The sequence below is a fragment of the Scyliorhinus canicula genome, chromosome 2 (assembly GCF_902713615.1).
Source record: "Scyliorhinus canicula chromosome 2, sScyCan1.1, whole genome shotgun sequence".
In the NCBI taxonomy this organism is placed as follows: domain Eukaryota; kingdom Metazoa; phylum Chordata; class Chondrichthyes; order Carcharhiniformes; family Scyliorhinidae; genus Scyliorhinus; species Scyliorhinus canicula.
The window spans coordinates 61,690,776-61,705,025 of NC_052147.1; the positions used below are offsets into that span (position 1 = coordinate 61,690,776).

Genomic DNA, 14,250 nt, shown 5'->3' on the forward strand with positions numbered 1-14,250 from the left:
GCTGGATATATATTTGAAAGTGATTAATTTAGAGGCCTACGGAGATGGGGTTCGGGAATGGGACTAGCTAGGTTGCTCTTTGGGGAGCTGGTGCAGTCAGGATAGGCTGAGTGGTCTCCTGTGCTGTAAATAACAAACAATTAGAATGTTACAATTTATAAATCATATATAATTCACTTTAATAAAAATGTGTAGGGGCAGCACGGTGGCTCAGTAGGTTAGCACTGCAGTCTCACGGCGCTGAGGTCCCAGGTTCGATCCCGGCTCTGGGTCACTGTCCGTGTGGAGTTTGCACATTCTCCCCTTGTTTGCGTGGGTTTCGCCCCCACAACCCAAAGATGTGCAAGGTAGGTGGATTGAACACGCTAAATTGCCCCTTAATTGGAAAAAATTAATTGGGTACTCTAAATTTTTTTTAAAAATAAATAAATAAAAATGTGTAACTTGTATTCATTTTTAAAGTGGATATTTGGGTGCCACATTGTATGAAAGTAGTATGCAATCAAGCATTTTCACCAAGAAGCAGAAGATTGCTCAAACTGCAGCTTCACATACCAAATGGTAGATTAATAAATAAAATAAATAAATCATTTTTATTGTCACAAGTAGGCTTACGTTAACACTGCAATGAAGTTACTGTGAAAAGCCCCTCGTCGCTGGTTGCTTAATGTTTGAACAGTCCAGCCATTTCAAGAACAACATCACCCTGCACCAGAATTGCAAATCCTAAGGAAAGTAGTATAAAAACTGTCACCTTGTGTTATTTTGCACCTGTCTTATTTTTTCTAAACTCTTCTCCCAATGCACTAATTTCAAACGCAGGCTTATTTCAGAACACTACAAAGGTGATTCCATAGCAAACTTCCAAGAGTAATGCAAGAACATGTAGAAACACGGGCAGGATTCTGCCGTAATCAGCGCGGCGGGCAACTCCAGCGGGAAGAAGTGGCGTGAACCACTCCGGCGTCGGGCCGCCCCACAGGTGCGGAATCCTCCGAACCTTCAGGGGCCAGGACGACCAGTGCGGCACGATTCCCACCCCCGCCAAATCTCCGGCGCCGGAGAATTCGGCGGGGGGGGGGGGGGGGGGGGGATTCAAGCCGCCCCCTGGCGATTCTCCGACCCACATGTCTAACCACTTTTTCTCCTTGTCCGTAGCAAAGCTCCAGGTTTCCACTCACTAGCTACTTGATGGCACAGATGAGAATGGAAACTAATCTTGTGAAGAATTGTGGGTATGGACCCATATCCCATCATTGACATAGCAGGAAAGTTATTTCTGCAATTATACATCACAACTGAACAACACTGAACACATCTCAAGCGATTCATTCATACTTTAATGGCTTGCAGTTCGTGTCATCCACATAATCTAATACCAAAATACGCAAGAAACACACTATTCCAGGGGGGCTTGTTGCGCAGTGGTCAGCACTGGGATTGCGGCGTTGAGGACCCGGGTTCAAATCCCGGCCCTGGGTCACTGTCCGTGTGGAGTTTGCACGTTCTCCGCATGTCTGCGTGGGTTTCATCCCCACAACCCAAAGATGTGCAGGTTAGGTGGATTGGCCATGCTAAATTGCCCCTTAATTGGAAAAAAAATAATTGAGTACTCTAAATTTATAAAAAAAGAAACACACTATTTGTAATGACCTTTAAAATCATGCCCAACCAAGAATTTGAGAGCCAAGTTCCAACAATTATTCTGTTGTTACATCCTTATGCAATTGAAAGGAAAGGGCCACTTGGGATTTTAAAAAATCCTACCGAGTTCAGCTCTACTTTGTCAGTGATATATTAACCAACATTTCCAAAATGGCCAACAAATATCCCCCTTTCTCCACCATGGCTAAGTGATCGTTGGACAGTTTGGTTCTGAGTTGGCTTCTTAAGAACAGTTACCTGGGCAGTATATTGTAAATGCAGAGAACAACCATTGACAAATGAACATTAGTGAGTCAGGCAATTTCTGCCAGTCTCAGCAATACTTACCAGCTGTCAATGACTTGGCCATATTCTTGTGATGAAGGGTGAAGTGAATGCATTACTTAAATATTTTTCTACCAACTATTGTACTGATATCATGATATCCTCTCAAGTTTAAAAATATGTTTTCATCAAATAGTTTCTATTGTCTGCAAGTTAATATACTTAGCTACAAATGATACGCAGTTTACACAACATATTCAGGGCTGACATTTCAGTATTCCAATATCATTCCCCCATGTGAGCAATACAATTTTAAAGCATTCTATAACTACATACAAATACTAAATTCTGTGCACCACTTGAAAGGGAATTCTTTTTTCTACTTCAAATTTCAGTATGATTATGTTCTGTACCACAGGCCTAATGTAAATTAAATACAATATTATTTTAAACTGGCAGTGTTTAGTGTTTTTTGTGTAGGTTTAGAAATGACAAACTAATTGACATCCTGGTAACATAGGTACCTGAGTAACAAATTCCAGCCTTTTATTAAGGGATGGATTAAGAATGAGATTTGAAAGCCAGATAAATTCTGTGCTGATATATTTTTTGAAACAGTCCCTCCACAATTGCCACATCTCCAGTTTGGGGGGGGAAAAAGTGAACAAATGGGCAGGCCGATGCCATCTGCAGGTTTAGTTTCCCCTCCATCAGGCCTCTTAAGGAAACAAAGGAGGCATGAGTGAAGCCCCATACTTTTTACCTTTTGTGGTCAGCTGATCCCACTGAGTTGCTTTTGGTCATGTCTGGAAATCTACTACTTCAGAAAGATTTTTTTGAAGGCAGACTCTGTTTCCAGTTTGGTAGGTGACCTGTTTTGTGTTTTCAGTGTGTCTGGGAACTCCTTAGTGTAATTAGTGACCTTTGAACTCCGAAGCTAATCCTGAGCTGTTTTGTATTCCTTACTCATCTTTAAGGCTGGTCTTCTCTCTTTTTCAGTATCCGTTGCCACAATTAAAGAAGAAACAGCTGCATTTCAAAGGGATTCCGATTCTAGAAGCTTAATCGTGATTGACAAGGCCTTCTTATTCTGGGCAATAAGAAAACTCTGGGAGTCCTTTCTTCTGCTGAAACTTCAATCATTTTCAAAAATTATCTCATTTGGATTTCATTCTATTCCTTTTATAACTATTCTGCTATACAATTTTACAAAGTTGAAAGATGCTTAGTATTTGCAGTATATATGAAATGCATTCATCCCAAGATTGGTGCCAGACCTATATTGTTGATGGGGAGGAAGCTAAAATCCATTTAGCTTCACAACACGGTTATAAAACATTGTGCAAATCCTGCAGACGGTCTTCTGTCACAACACTTTTATCTGTGTACATAAAAGTAGCTTGCAGCATGGTATTCTATAAGCTAAAATGTCCAGGAAGTGTGCACATTAAAGCTACTGTTTTAAGTATTTTCATGGCCTTCTTGTACAGGAGACGGCATTTTAAAAGATACTTTGTTATGTTGAGAAGTTGTAAGTAGATTAGTAAATGAAGTCTGGAGCATAACCTTGTTTTTCTCAACTGTACCTATTCAGTAATTATATTTGAAGGGATCAGGTTTGGGGTGTGCAGTCGCCTTCAATTGTTTTGTCATAATGTCTGTCCCATGTTAGTATCTGAAGACAAAATAAGATCCAACAATCTTAAAGTAGCTTTTATCATTAGTAAGATAGCTTTTCTTTTTCTCCTCCACCCCATCCCTACCTGCCACTCTCACTCACTCTTCACCTCTCTGCCCCCCCCCCCCCCCCCCCCCCCCCCCCAACCCCCTCAAAAAAACCAAAATAAAAGAACTGAGTCTTTCTGTCATGGTCTGATCTTTGGTACTTAACTAAAGTGATCATTCTTCATGTGTGAACCAAGACAGTGAAAAACTAACTACTCTAATCCTGCTTTTGCATGAGGTTCAGGTGTATTCTTCAGCAGGGGTCACTTATTGGTCTCTGGGGCAGAAATTATAGTAGATGTTTTCCCTTCTCCAGCCAAATAGAGTCTAATTGGAGAACCCTTATCACTGCACCAACTAACTCAATGCTGGACTAGCATGGCGCTACTTTTGCAGTGAATGTATGTAGGTTTTGATAGAGTATATTGTCTGTGAACTAACAAAAATAGATTCAACAAGAGAGCAAAGATGATTCATGATGACTGTAAACATTAGTAGAGAAATAATTCATTTCATATGTGGTGGAATGTGTATGATCACCACACCACCAAAACCCTGACAGAACAGTATTTTGTGCATCTCTGATTCAAATGATTACCTTAGTAAGAAAATGATTTAAATATAAGCTTATTAATTCCCTTTTGTATAACAATAATAATCCTTATTAGTGTCACAAGTAGGCAGTCTTTTTTGTGCTGTATTAAAACTTCTAACCAAGATCTTACATTCGCCATTAATGTAGTTCTGAACTTGAAGCTTCAACCGACATGCATAAAATTGTGGTAATATATATTCTTAATTGTGATAAAACCATGAGACATTCTAAAATCTCTTCAAACTGTCCGTCTACTTTCAAAGTTCATTTTAAAATAAAACAACTTTACATTCTGAATGAGACTGAAAAGTATTTCTCAAAATGATGCGAAACCTTGTATCAGTATTTCAAACCAATCGAAATGTCAATATAATTAAATTATTTCAGTGACAAACTCCACCACTTCTACATTCCACCCCCCCCTCCCAAAAACCCCCAACCCCATATTTAAGAGCAATTCTTACGCATCTGGTTGGTCCCACCTACAATTCCTTTTGCGGAGTACAAGGAGACGATTTGTTCCCAGACCGCTTCTAAGACTCCTCTTTAATTGTTTATTACTAGTTGTCTTGATTCCTTTGTCTTTCAATCATCTTCCACTCTTCTCTTTCTCCATTTGATGATGCCTCTCCTAATGGCTGACCTGAGATAAATTAATCTCATAGCATGAACCTTCATCTTTTGTGCCTTGATGTTTAGTCACCAGAACTCATTGACACGTATAATTTCCAATATACTGCATCTAGTGCTGTTTTCCATGATAACTGCTAAAATACCAAATTTCCAGACCACATTTTATCGTTGTAAATATTTAATTATTTGTACCTTTTTGAAGCCGCCAGTCTGCTGCTGTTCTCTTCGGAAAGCACTTACATGTATAGTATTTTCTAACCAAGCTTGTTCAACACTTTTGGGACTGCAGCATGTATTTGTTTGGTTCAACCCATATTAGAAAAACAATATTGTGCATATGCAGGAACTTGAGGAAATAATGAAGAGCACTGGTGGGAAATAGAGCTTTCGAATACTATCCGAGAACACACTCTTAAAATATCAGTCGAATGGTATACCTCTTGACATACTTTCAAAGTTGAACTTTTTAATATGAAAAAGCTGAATCCCATCTGATCGTAAACGTGTTATCCAAATAAAGTGTCGCAGTGAATTTCAATGGCCCAACAACGTAAAATAAGATGTATTTGGAAAAGGGAGACAGTTAACAAAGATGTTGAAAAACAATTAACATTGTTCAGATTTCAGGGACTTTTTGGGATTACATGCTAAATGCCAGCAAATCAGATTTGCAGCAACTGAAAGTGAAACCGATACTTCCTTTGCTAAAGTTTGCCGTGCTATCCAATTCCAGTCACCGTCCAAGCCGGGTAGCCGCATTTTCAGGCAAAGAATACATTGCAGGGATTGTTATCTGTTTTTACAATGAGGACTGCAACCTCCCAAAATAAGTTAAATGTTAGCTGAATTCTGAACCTTTTAACCTGGCTCAAGCCTGTTGCTCCCTGTTATGCAAATACCTTAAAATCCCCCTGTTTCGTTCAGTGGAAATAATTTTTTGAATGACAGGTTTACTTTGTGCGGATTCAATTGGTGATTAATCCCCCTTTGATCTAGGGTATTTTACTAAACTACCAGTTACCTCTTGTGACAGTGCAACCGAGATTAGGGAGATCATTGGAATGCTATCAGGGTGTAGGTTTATTTTCCATAACCTCTAAGAGCAAGGGCGAGGAAAGCAATCTATTTGTAGGATTTGATGCTGTGCCGCGCTGTCAATGGAGGCAGGAAGCTGATTGTATTTATTTTAACACTGCAACTGTTTTTTTTTACGCAAACAAGGCGGGTTCTTTTTTGTTAACGTTACACATCCTTGTTGGGACAAGTTATGTCAACACTCAAACCACCAATTTGGTGAAGAGACTAATGTTCTGTGTTCATCACACAACATGGAACTTGTCAATTTATCCCTTTTACCCTCGTCAAGAAGTAACCAGATTTTCCCTCTAAATAGCCTAGGTGAAAAAAAGTAGCACGGTGCAGATAAAGGTTTGAATAATCAAAGTTTAGGTTGTGAAAAATGCCCTCCGTCACTTTCACTTGCTGTTTACAGATAACTTTTGATTGATTTGATTTATTATTGTCATATGTATTAGTATATAGTGAAAAATATTGTTTCTTGCATGCTGTGCAAACATGCATACTGTACATAGGAAGCACAACGGCACAAGTGACACCACCCTTTAGACACCTTCAATAAGGTTTAGACACTGTCTTGCAAACGAATTATTGAAGAAATCTCAATTTCCAGATTTCAATTTTAATGCCATTTCTATATTAGAACAAGCTGCAAATTCCTGGCTGTGATTGGTGTCATAGAACAGCGTTTGCTTCTCTGAGTATTTATATCTGAACACCTGTCAAAGAAGATATTTTTAATTTCAAATTAGAACAGTTTTAAATATATGTACGTAGCTAAAATGTTTTTGCGTGAATTTGTTTGAAAAAAGCACAGCTGCAGTGTTAAAACATCTTTGGGCAAACATGTATAGCATTTCTTGGTTGTGATAAATTTGAGAATTCAATTAAATTGTAATTTGGCGTAAGCAGTAGAGCAAAGCTCAATTTCCTGTGGTTCAAATTTATATAGATTTTTAAACAAAGTATGTTCAGATAAAATGTTTTGTTGCACATATGAATGATTGACTTCCACGAGACTCCTGTGAGAAGCCTTGAGCATTGGGATACAGATCAGATACATTGACCTGGATTACTCTTGTACAACTTTGTTGTTATGGGAAGGCATTGCGAAAAGGCCATTTCTTGTTCCTGTGCAGTGGACTAATGGGGGAATATTATATGGGGGTGCGGGGTGGGGGAGGGAGAAGAGGACTACCCCGAATAAGGAAAATGATGTCCATGCAAACCACTTAATGGACGACTCTGAGTAGCATTAGACAAGACCAGTGCTCAGCATTTATTAAATATATGACTGGTGGAAATCTTTGATGCTATTATTTCTGCTGTTGAGATGCAAGTGCATAGAATTAGCATGAGAATTATTTTAATCACATAAAAACCTTTGGATTGTATTCAATTCCCTTAATAATATTTCAAGGGTAGTTGGGAAAGTTCTTGAATGCATCATGTTAATGGAAAGAAAATCTTTAAGGTAATTTAAAAGAAAATCAAAATCTGCCTTTATATAGCACCTTTCACATTCTCAGAACTTCCCAAAATACATCAAAGCCAATGAATTACTCTTGAAGTGCAATCACTTCTGTTTCATAACTTGACGCAGGTTTTTGAGACAGAAATGTCCCACAAATATCAATGCGATCAATGGCCAACTGATCTATTTTGCTGATTATGATGGAAAGACAAATGTTAGCCAGAGCACTAGGAACACTTGTCTTTAAATAGTGCCTTTGATCTTTTGCATCACTTGAGCTGGACCTTAGCTGAACATAGCAGCTAAAAGACAGCACCTGCAATTGTGCACCATTCCCTCAATACAGTGCTGACAGCCGAGATTTATGTGCTCAAGTTTGGAGTGGGGGTTAAATCCACAATTTTCTGACTTAAATGTGACAGTGCTATCACAGAGTCTAGCTAGTCTATTCAAGCCAACATTTCACAGAAATAAAATAATTCTGCAGCTTCTTTCAAGATAGCAGTTTCTCAAGTCATTTGTCCATTCCTGTGATAACACAAGAGCACTGAAGATTGGCAAGCTGCTATTTGGTTCCCATAATCACCCATAAAGGGGGGTGCTGAGTTGCAGGAACTTGCACATCTCACATTTCTATAAATATAATGCTTAGTTTGCAATTAAAACTTAGTACTTTTCCAAGGAAGCAAACTTTGCAATTCAGGCAGCATTCTAGCTAGATTCTGGAAAACTTCTATTTCAGTCAATTTTAGCATTGGGTCAAGAGCTTTCCATTGAACATAAAGAGTCATTAAATAAGTCAAAACAAACTATCGGGATTGGAAGATCAGTTAATTAGATTTTTAATTTGTCACATTAGCAATTTTAAATCAAAGTTTTCAACCTTCTGGTAACTTTTAGACAAATGAGACAATGCAAGAATTCTGAATAAGATTTCATACATGAAAACGTAAAGATAGAAATAGAACTGAATTAATCACTTAGCATTTATTCCAGTGCCACCTTTTGCCAAGGATAAAATGCCAAACAAAGTGATTAATGAAGCAACAGAAGGGGCGGAATTCTCCACAAGGCCCAACGCCGTCGTGAAACATGGAGAGGTTCACAACAGCGTCGGAAACCTCTCCTGGCCCCCTAGTCTCCCCTACCCGGGGGGATAAGCGGGCCGTACCTGGAAAGTTGGCGGCTGGACCTTGTCACTGGCTTCAAGGCCCGGCGCGCCAAGAATGACACCGTGGCGGCACCTAATGACGTCAGCCGCGCATGCACGGGTTGGACAGCTCAAACCCGTGCATGCGCGGTTGCCGTCTTTCCCCTCAGCCACCCCGCAAGACATGGCGGCTTGATCTTGCGTGGCGGCGGAGGGGAAAGAGTGCGTCCCCTTGAGATGCCGGCCCGACGATCGGTGGGCACCGATCGCGGGCCAGTCCCCTCCCGAGCACAGTCGTGGTGCTCGATCCCCGATCCGCCCCCCCAGGCCCCAAACTTACCTGGCGCGCCATGTTCACGACGCCAGCGACCAGGTGTGGTTGCCGCCGTCGGGAACGGCAGGCCGCTCGGCCCATCCGGGTCGGAGGATTGTGTGCCGCCGTGAAAAACGGCGGCCCGCGTTTCTCCGAGCGGTGTGTTGGAAAACCGGACACGCCATTTTGGGGGGGGTGGGAGAATAGCGGGAGGTGCGGGAGCGGACCTCCCGCTATTCTCCCACCCATCGTGGTTGTGGAGAATCGCAAGTTTGATGTGGGCTGTAACAAGAGATATCACAATGGCATTGAATCGGTTAAACATTAGGATTGAAAACAACCTTCAGTTCTGTTCAAGAGCTGAATTAAGAAGGTTGGTGCTTGGTCCCAAAGGAGACAATAATGTTTGTGGCATATTATCATATGAGCAGCACGGTGGCACAGTGGTTAGCACCGCGCCAGCTACCTGGGTTAAATTCCGGCCCTGGGTAACTGTGTGGAGTTTCATCCCACAGTCCAAAGATGTGCAAGTAAGGTGGATTGGCCATGCTAAATTGCCCCTTAATGCCCAAAGGGTTAGGTGTGGTTACTGGGTTATGGGGCTTGGGCCTAGGTACGTTGCTCTTTCCAAGGGTCGGTGCAGACTCGATCGGCTGACTGGTCTCCTTCTGCACAGTAGGGATTCTATGATTTACATCCTGTAATGCTACAATGTTTTAGATTCTGCAATGAAAAGAAAAGAACAGATGAAAGAATGGAAATAATAATATTGCTTGTCTAGTTATTTATTCCTGCATTCGCCTGTTATGAGTTCCAACAAATTAACAATAGCTATTGAGAAAAGCCATGCACTGAACCCCACAGAAATTCAAAGCCCATTTCTGAAGATTTATCGCAAATGTATCAAACTGGAACTATGAGCTATAAATAGTGTATATAATCTTGGTGCCCCTTTTGTTTTATTCGTTAAGGCATGTGGGTTTTACTGTCTAGATCAGCGTCTATTGCCCATCCCTAACTGCCCTTGAGTAGGTAGCCCCTGCAGTCCATACAGTGTATGTACACCCACTGTGCTGTTAGAGGAGCGAGTTCCAGGATTTTGACCCAGCGACAATGAAGGAACGGCGATACATTTCCAAGTCAGGATGGTGAATGACTTGGAGGGGAAATTGCAGGTGGTGGTGTTCCCATATTTCTTCTGCCCTTGTCCTTCTGGATGGTATTGGTCGTGGGTTTGGACGGTGCTGTCTAAGGAGCCATGAAGTGAGTTCCTGCAGTGCATCTTGTGGATGCTACACACTGCTGCTACCATATGTTTGGGCATGGAGTGCCAATCAAGATGACTGCTTTGTCCTGGATGGCACCAAGCTTTGTGAGTTTTTGAAGCTGCACTCACCTAGGCAAGTGGAGAGTATTCCATCACATTCTTGATTTGTGCCTTATAGATTGTGGACAGGCTTTGGTGATTTAGTAGATGAGTTACACACCGCAGGATTCCGCACCTTTGACCTGCCCTTGTTGCCACAGTGTCAATATGGTTAGTTCAGTTAAGTTTCTGGTCAATGGTAATCCCAGGATATTGATTGTAGGGCATTCAGCTGTCACATTAGTAAAGGCTAGATTAATATTCACATCTTAATATTTGTGAATGCGCCCAAAATCATCTATTTTTTCCTCTCCTGTACGAGGATCAGCATTATACAGCTCAATTTGAGGAATTTATTTCAGAAATGATGAAACCACATGTTTTAGAAAACAATTTTGTAAATAGCATTCCCATCAGTTTAATCCAAGCAGCTTTATTAAAATAATGTTTCCTAAGGAACATACACCAGTCCTTTCTCTCGCTAAATATAAAGGTTTCGGTTAAACAAAAGCTCCAAAACTCCACCTAGATTGTGTACACTATTCACACCAAATATTTCCAATTTGATACAATATTTGCTGTATTTAGACATGGCTTTAGAATTTCTGTGGTTCAGTAATTATGTTTTTTTTTCTCAATAGCTTCATTCAAACTTTTTGAATATCTCCACTCCCATTTTGGGGTTTTACAAAAACAACCCCACAGAATATGCTTCATTCTCGGACTGTCAGATATTGTGAGCCAGGCCGCTCAGCAAATAAAGTCATCAGAATGACAGCAGGGAGAAATGAGAGCTGAGCACTGTGTAAAATTCCAAAGTTAGTTACTGTTGCTGATGGCATTACTAACTTTTGCACTGACTTCTCGGAAATGTCTCACGGGGAGCAATGTTTAAAAATAATAGTTATTCAGGATAACAAATATATAAAGAAGAACATGGCCATCGATCCCACCACAATCGATTATTTTTACTGCACACAAAAAACCTTGATAATCACTTGTGAATTTGTGTTGGAATCACTAGTACCTGACATATCCTGCCATTGCTATGCCAACAATGCTTTCTTAACATTGTATTTATTTTCAACTAGATTTCACAAGATTACTTTCCTGTAGGTATGATTACTTTGGACCTTATCAGCTTCAATTGTATAAACAAGGACATGGAGGCACAGTAGCAGGGAGTTTACACATCTCGAGTGGATTCTGTGATCCTGAGGCTAAGTGTTGACGCCGTCGGAAACGCCATTGTGTTTCTCAACGGCATCAACATGGCCTCAGAATCAGCGATTCTGGCCCCTACAGGGGGCCAGCACGGCACTGGAGCGGTTCACGTCCGGCGTCAAATGGGCGTCGCGGGATCCGCGCATGCGCAGTGGCACCGGCACCAACGTGGGCATGCGCAGTGGCTTCCTTCAACGCGCCGGCCCTGACGCAACATGGCACAGGACAACTGGGGCCGGCGTGGAAGAAACAAGGCCCCCAGCTAGGGAGGCCGGCCCGCTGATCGGTGGGCCCCAATAGTGGGCCTGGCCACATCAGAGGCCCGCCCCGGGGTCGGACCCCCCTCACCAACCCACCCCCACAGGCTGCCCCCCAACCCTTGAACGGCGAGTTCCCGCCGGCTGAGAGAATGTGGTGATGGCGCCGGCAGGACTCGGCGTTTTTATGGCAGCCGCTCGACCCATCCCGGGCCGGGAATCGGCGCACCAGCCGTGCAGAGGGGCCCCCGACCAGCGCCGCGCCAAGCTTGCCGGCGCCAATGCCGTCTATTCTCCGCACGTGCCGGCGTCGGGGCTGCGTTGCGCGATTCGTGCCAATCGCGGGGATTCTCCGGCCCGGCCCTGGGCTGAGAGAATCCCACCCCTCCTTTGAGAGACTGGGTTTGATCATTTTTAACAGAAGGTTTGCTGGTTTTTTGCATGATTTAAATCTTTATGTTTTTGTTTCGTTAATAATTACCATCTATAATTAGAGTCAGATAATTGAAAACATGTCAACACATCTTAAAGCGGCATTATCATTTAAACATTCTGGCTTGTAAGCCTGAAATTTCTGCCCTACTTTGCTGACAGTTATAGAAGGTACTAAAAATAGCGTGAACGCATCGGTAACCTTCGCATGTATTAAATTGGTAAAGAGTTTCAAAGATCCAATTTGTATTATATCATAGAAACTGTAGACAGTTTCCTCATAGACAAGTATCCTCATTGGATGATTTATATGGTTCCTCGTTTAATATAATGCCTCTTTAAATACAGTTGCCAAAACCACTTATTTCACATATTAGAATCATAGAATCCCTACAGAGCAGAAGGGAGGCCATTCAGCCCATCAAGTGTGCACTGATCCTCTGAAAGAACACCCTATCTGGGCCCAATCCCACAGACTATCCCTGTAACCCCACCGAGGGACAATTTAGCATATCCAATCCACCTAACCTGCACATCTTTAGACTGTGGGAGGTAACCGGAGCACCTGGAGGAAACCCACGAGGACACGGGAAGAATGTGCAAAATCCGCACAGTCGCCCGAGCTCGGAATCGAACTCGGGTCCCTGGCGCCGTAAGGCAGCAGTGCTAACCACTGTGCCACCATGTTGCCCTTGAAGAAGCAAAAAGAAAACTCCATTCAGTTTAATGTGACAAGTACTGTTGAACTCTGCAAAGTTGGCAATCTGCCTGTCACTGGTGGCAGAATACTCCACTAGTCTAGTCTGCCCTCTAATGGCTGATTTATTTTACTGCAGTATGTAAATCTCAACCAAGTTACAAGAAAAGCCTGCCCATCACCATCCTTTACTAAAATTAAATCAGATACTTTATTTGCAGTCATATCATTGCAAATAAAAGCCAGGATTTCTATATTTCAAACCAAACATTTTGGATGGCGTAGGGTATTTCAACAAAAGATTAGTGATTGAAATAACAGCTACAGCTACATCCACCACCTTACATAGAACAGTACAGCACAGAACAGGCCCTTCGGCCCTCGATGTTGTGCCAAGCAATGATCACCCTACTCAAACCCACGTATCCACCCTATACCCGTAACCCAACAACCCCCCCCTTAACCTTACTTTTTTAGGACACTACGGGCAATTTAACATGGCCAATCCACCTAACCCTCACATCTTTGGACTGTGGGAGGAAACCGGAGCACCCGGAGGAAACCCACGCACACACGGGGAGGACGTGCAGACTCCGCACAGACAGTGACCCAGCCGGGAATCGAACCTGGGACCCTGGAGCTGTGAAGCATTTATGCTAACCACCATGCTACCGTACTGCCCAAAATAATCTGCTGCATTGGCCGGGAATCAAACCCGGGCCTCCCGCGTGGCAGGCGAGAATTCTACCACTGAACCACCAATGCTAATGATAACCTAATAATTAAAAATTGATGTACATTAAACCGTAACTTTCATTTGTTAATAATATATTTTAAAATATCTAGATCACCGCCATATTATTTGAAGGACCATATTGTCATGATTATTAGAAATATAGGGGATCAATGTTTTCATTCTTTTCACTGTCAGACGCATTCTCTGACAAGGTGGATAGATTACTTTTTTTCCAGGTTTCGATCACAGTCGATCCAGCTGTTATAACACTTGGTTTGTACTTGCTTGTCAAATGGAAATGACTTCTGGTACCTCTGCACATAATTGCTGAGGGAGTCATCAGGGCTAAGAAGCAGCCTAACAATTCTTTTCTTTTCCCTCCGATGTTCCGGCCTTTCTTATGGAGGTTACTGACTTAGGTTTTGGTTCCAGGAGCCTTCCTCTATCTCATCCAAAAGTGTTGAGGCAGCTCTCAGCCATTATTACTCAGTAATTGGCAAAGCTACCATTGTCAGATGCGTCAGTGCACCCACAGGGGTGCATGATATCTACCTGGAGAGGGGAGTGGGGAGACTTTGCAGGCGAATCCCATCTTGTCTTCATGTATGCACATTCCAGGGTGGAATTGGAGGAATCTCAGTC

At 42.2% G+C, this 14,250-nt stretch overlaps 1 non-coding gene across 1 annotated transcript; it reads right to left on the reverse strand.

Moving 5' to 3' along the window:
• Positions 1 to 13,566: 13,566 nt before the first annotated feature.
• trnag-gcc lies at positions 13,567 to 13,637 on the reverse strand. Its single transcript has one exon. It is a non-coding gene; the product is annotated as a tRNA-Gly (tRNA).
• Between the last annotated feature and the right edge of the window lie 613 nt (positions 13,638 to 14,250).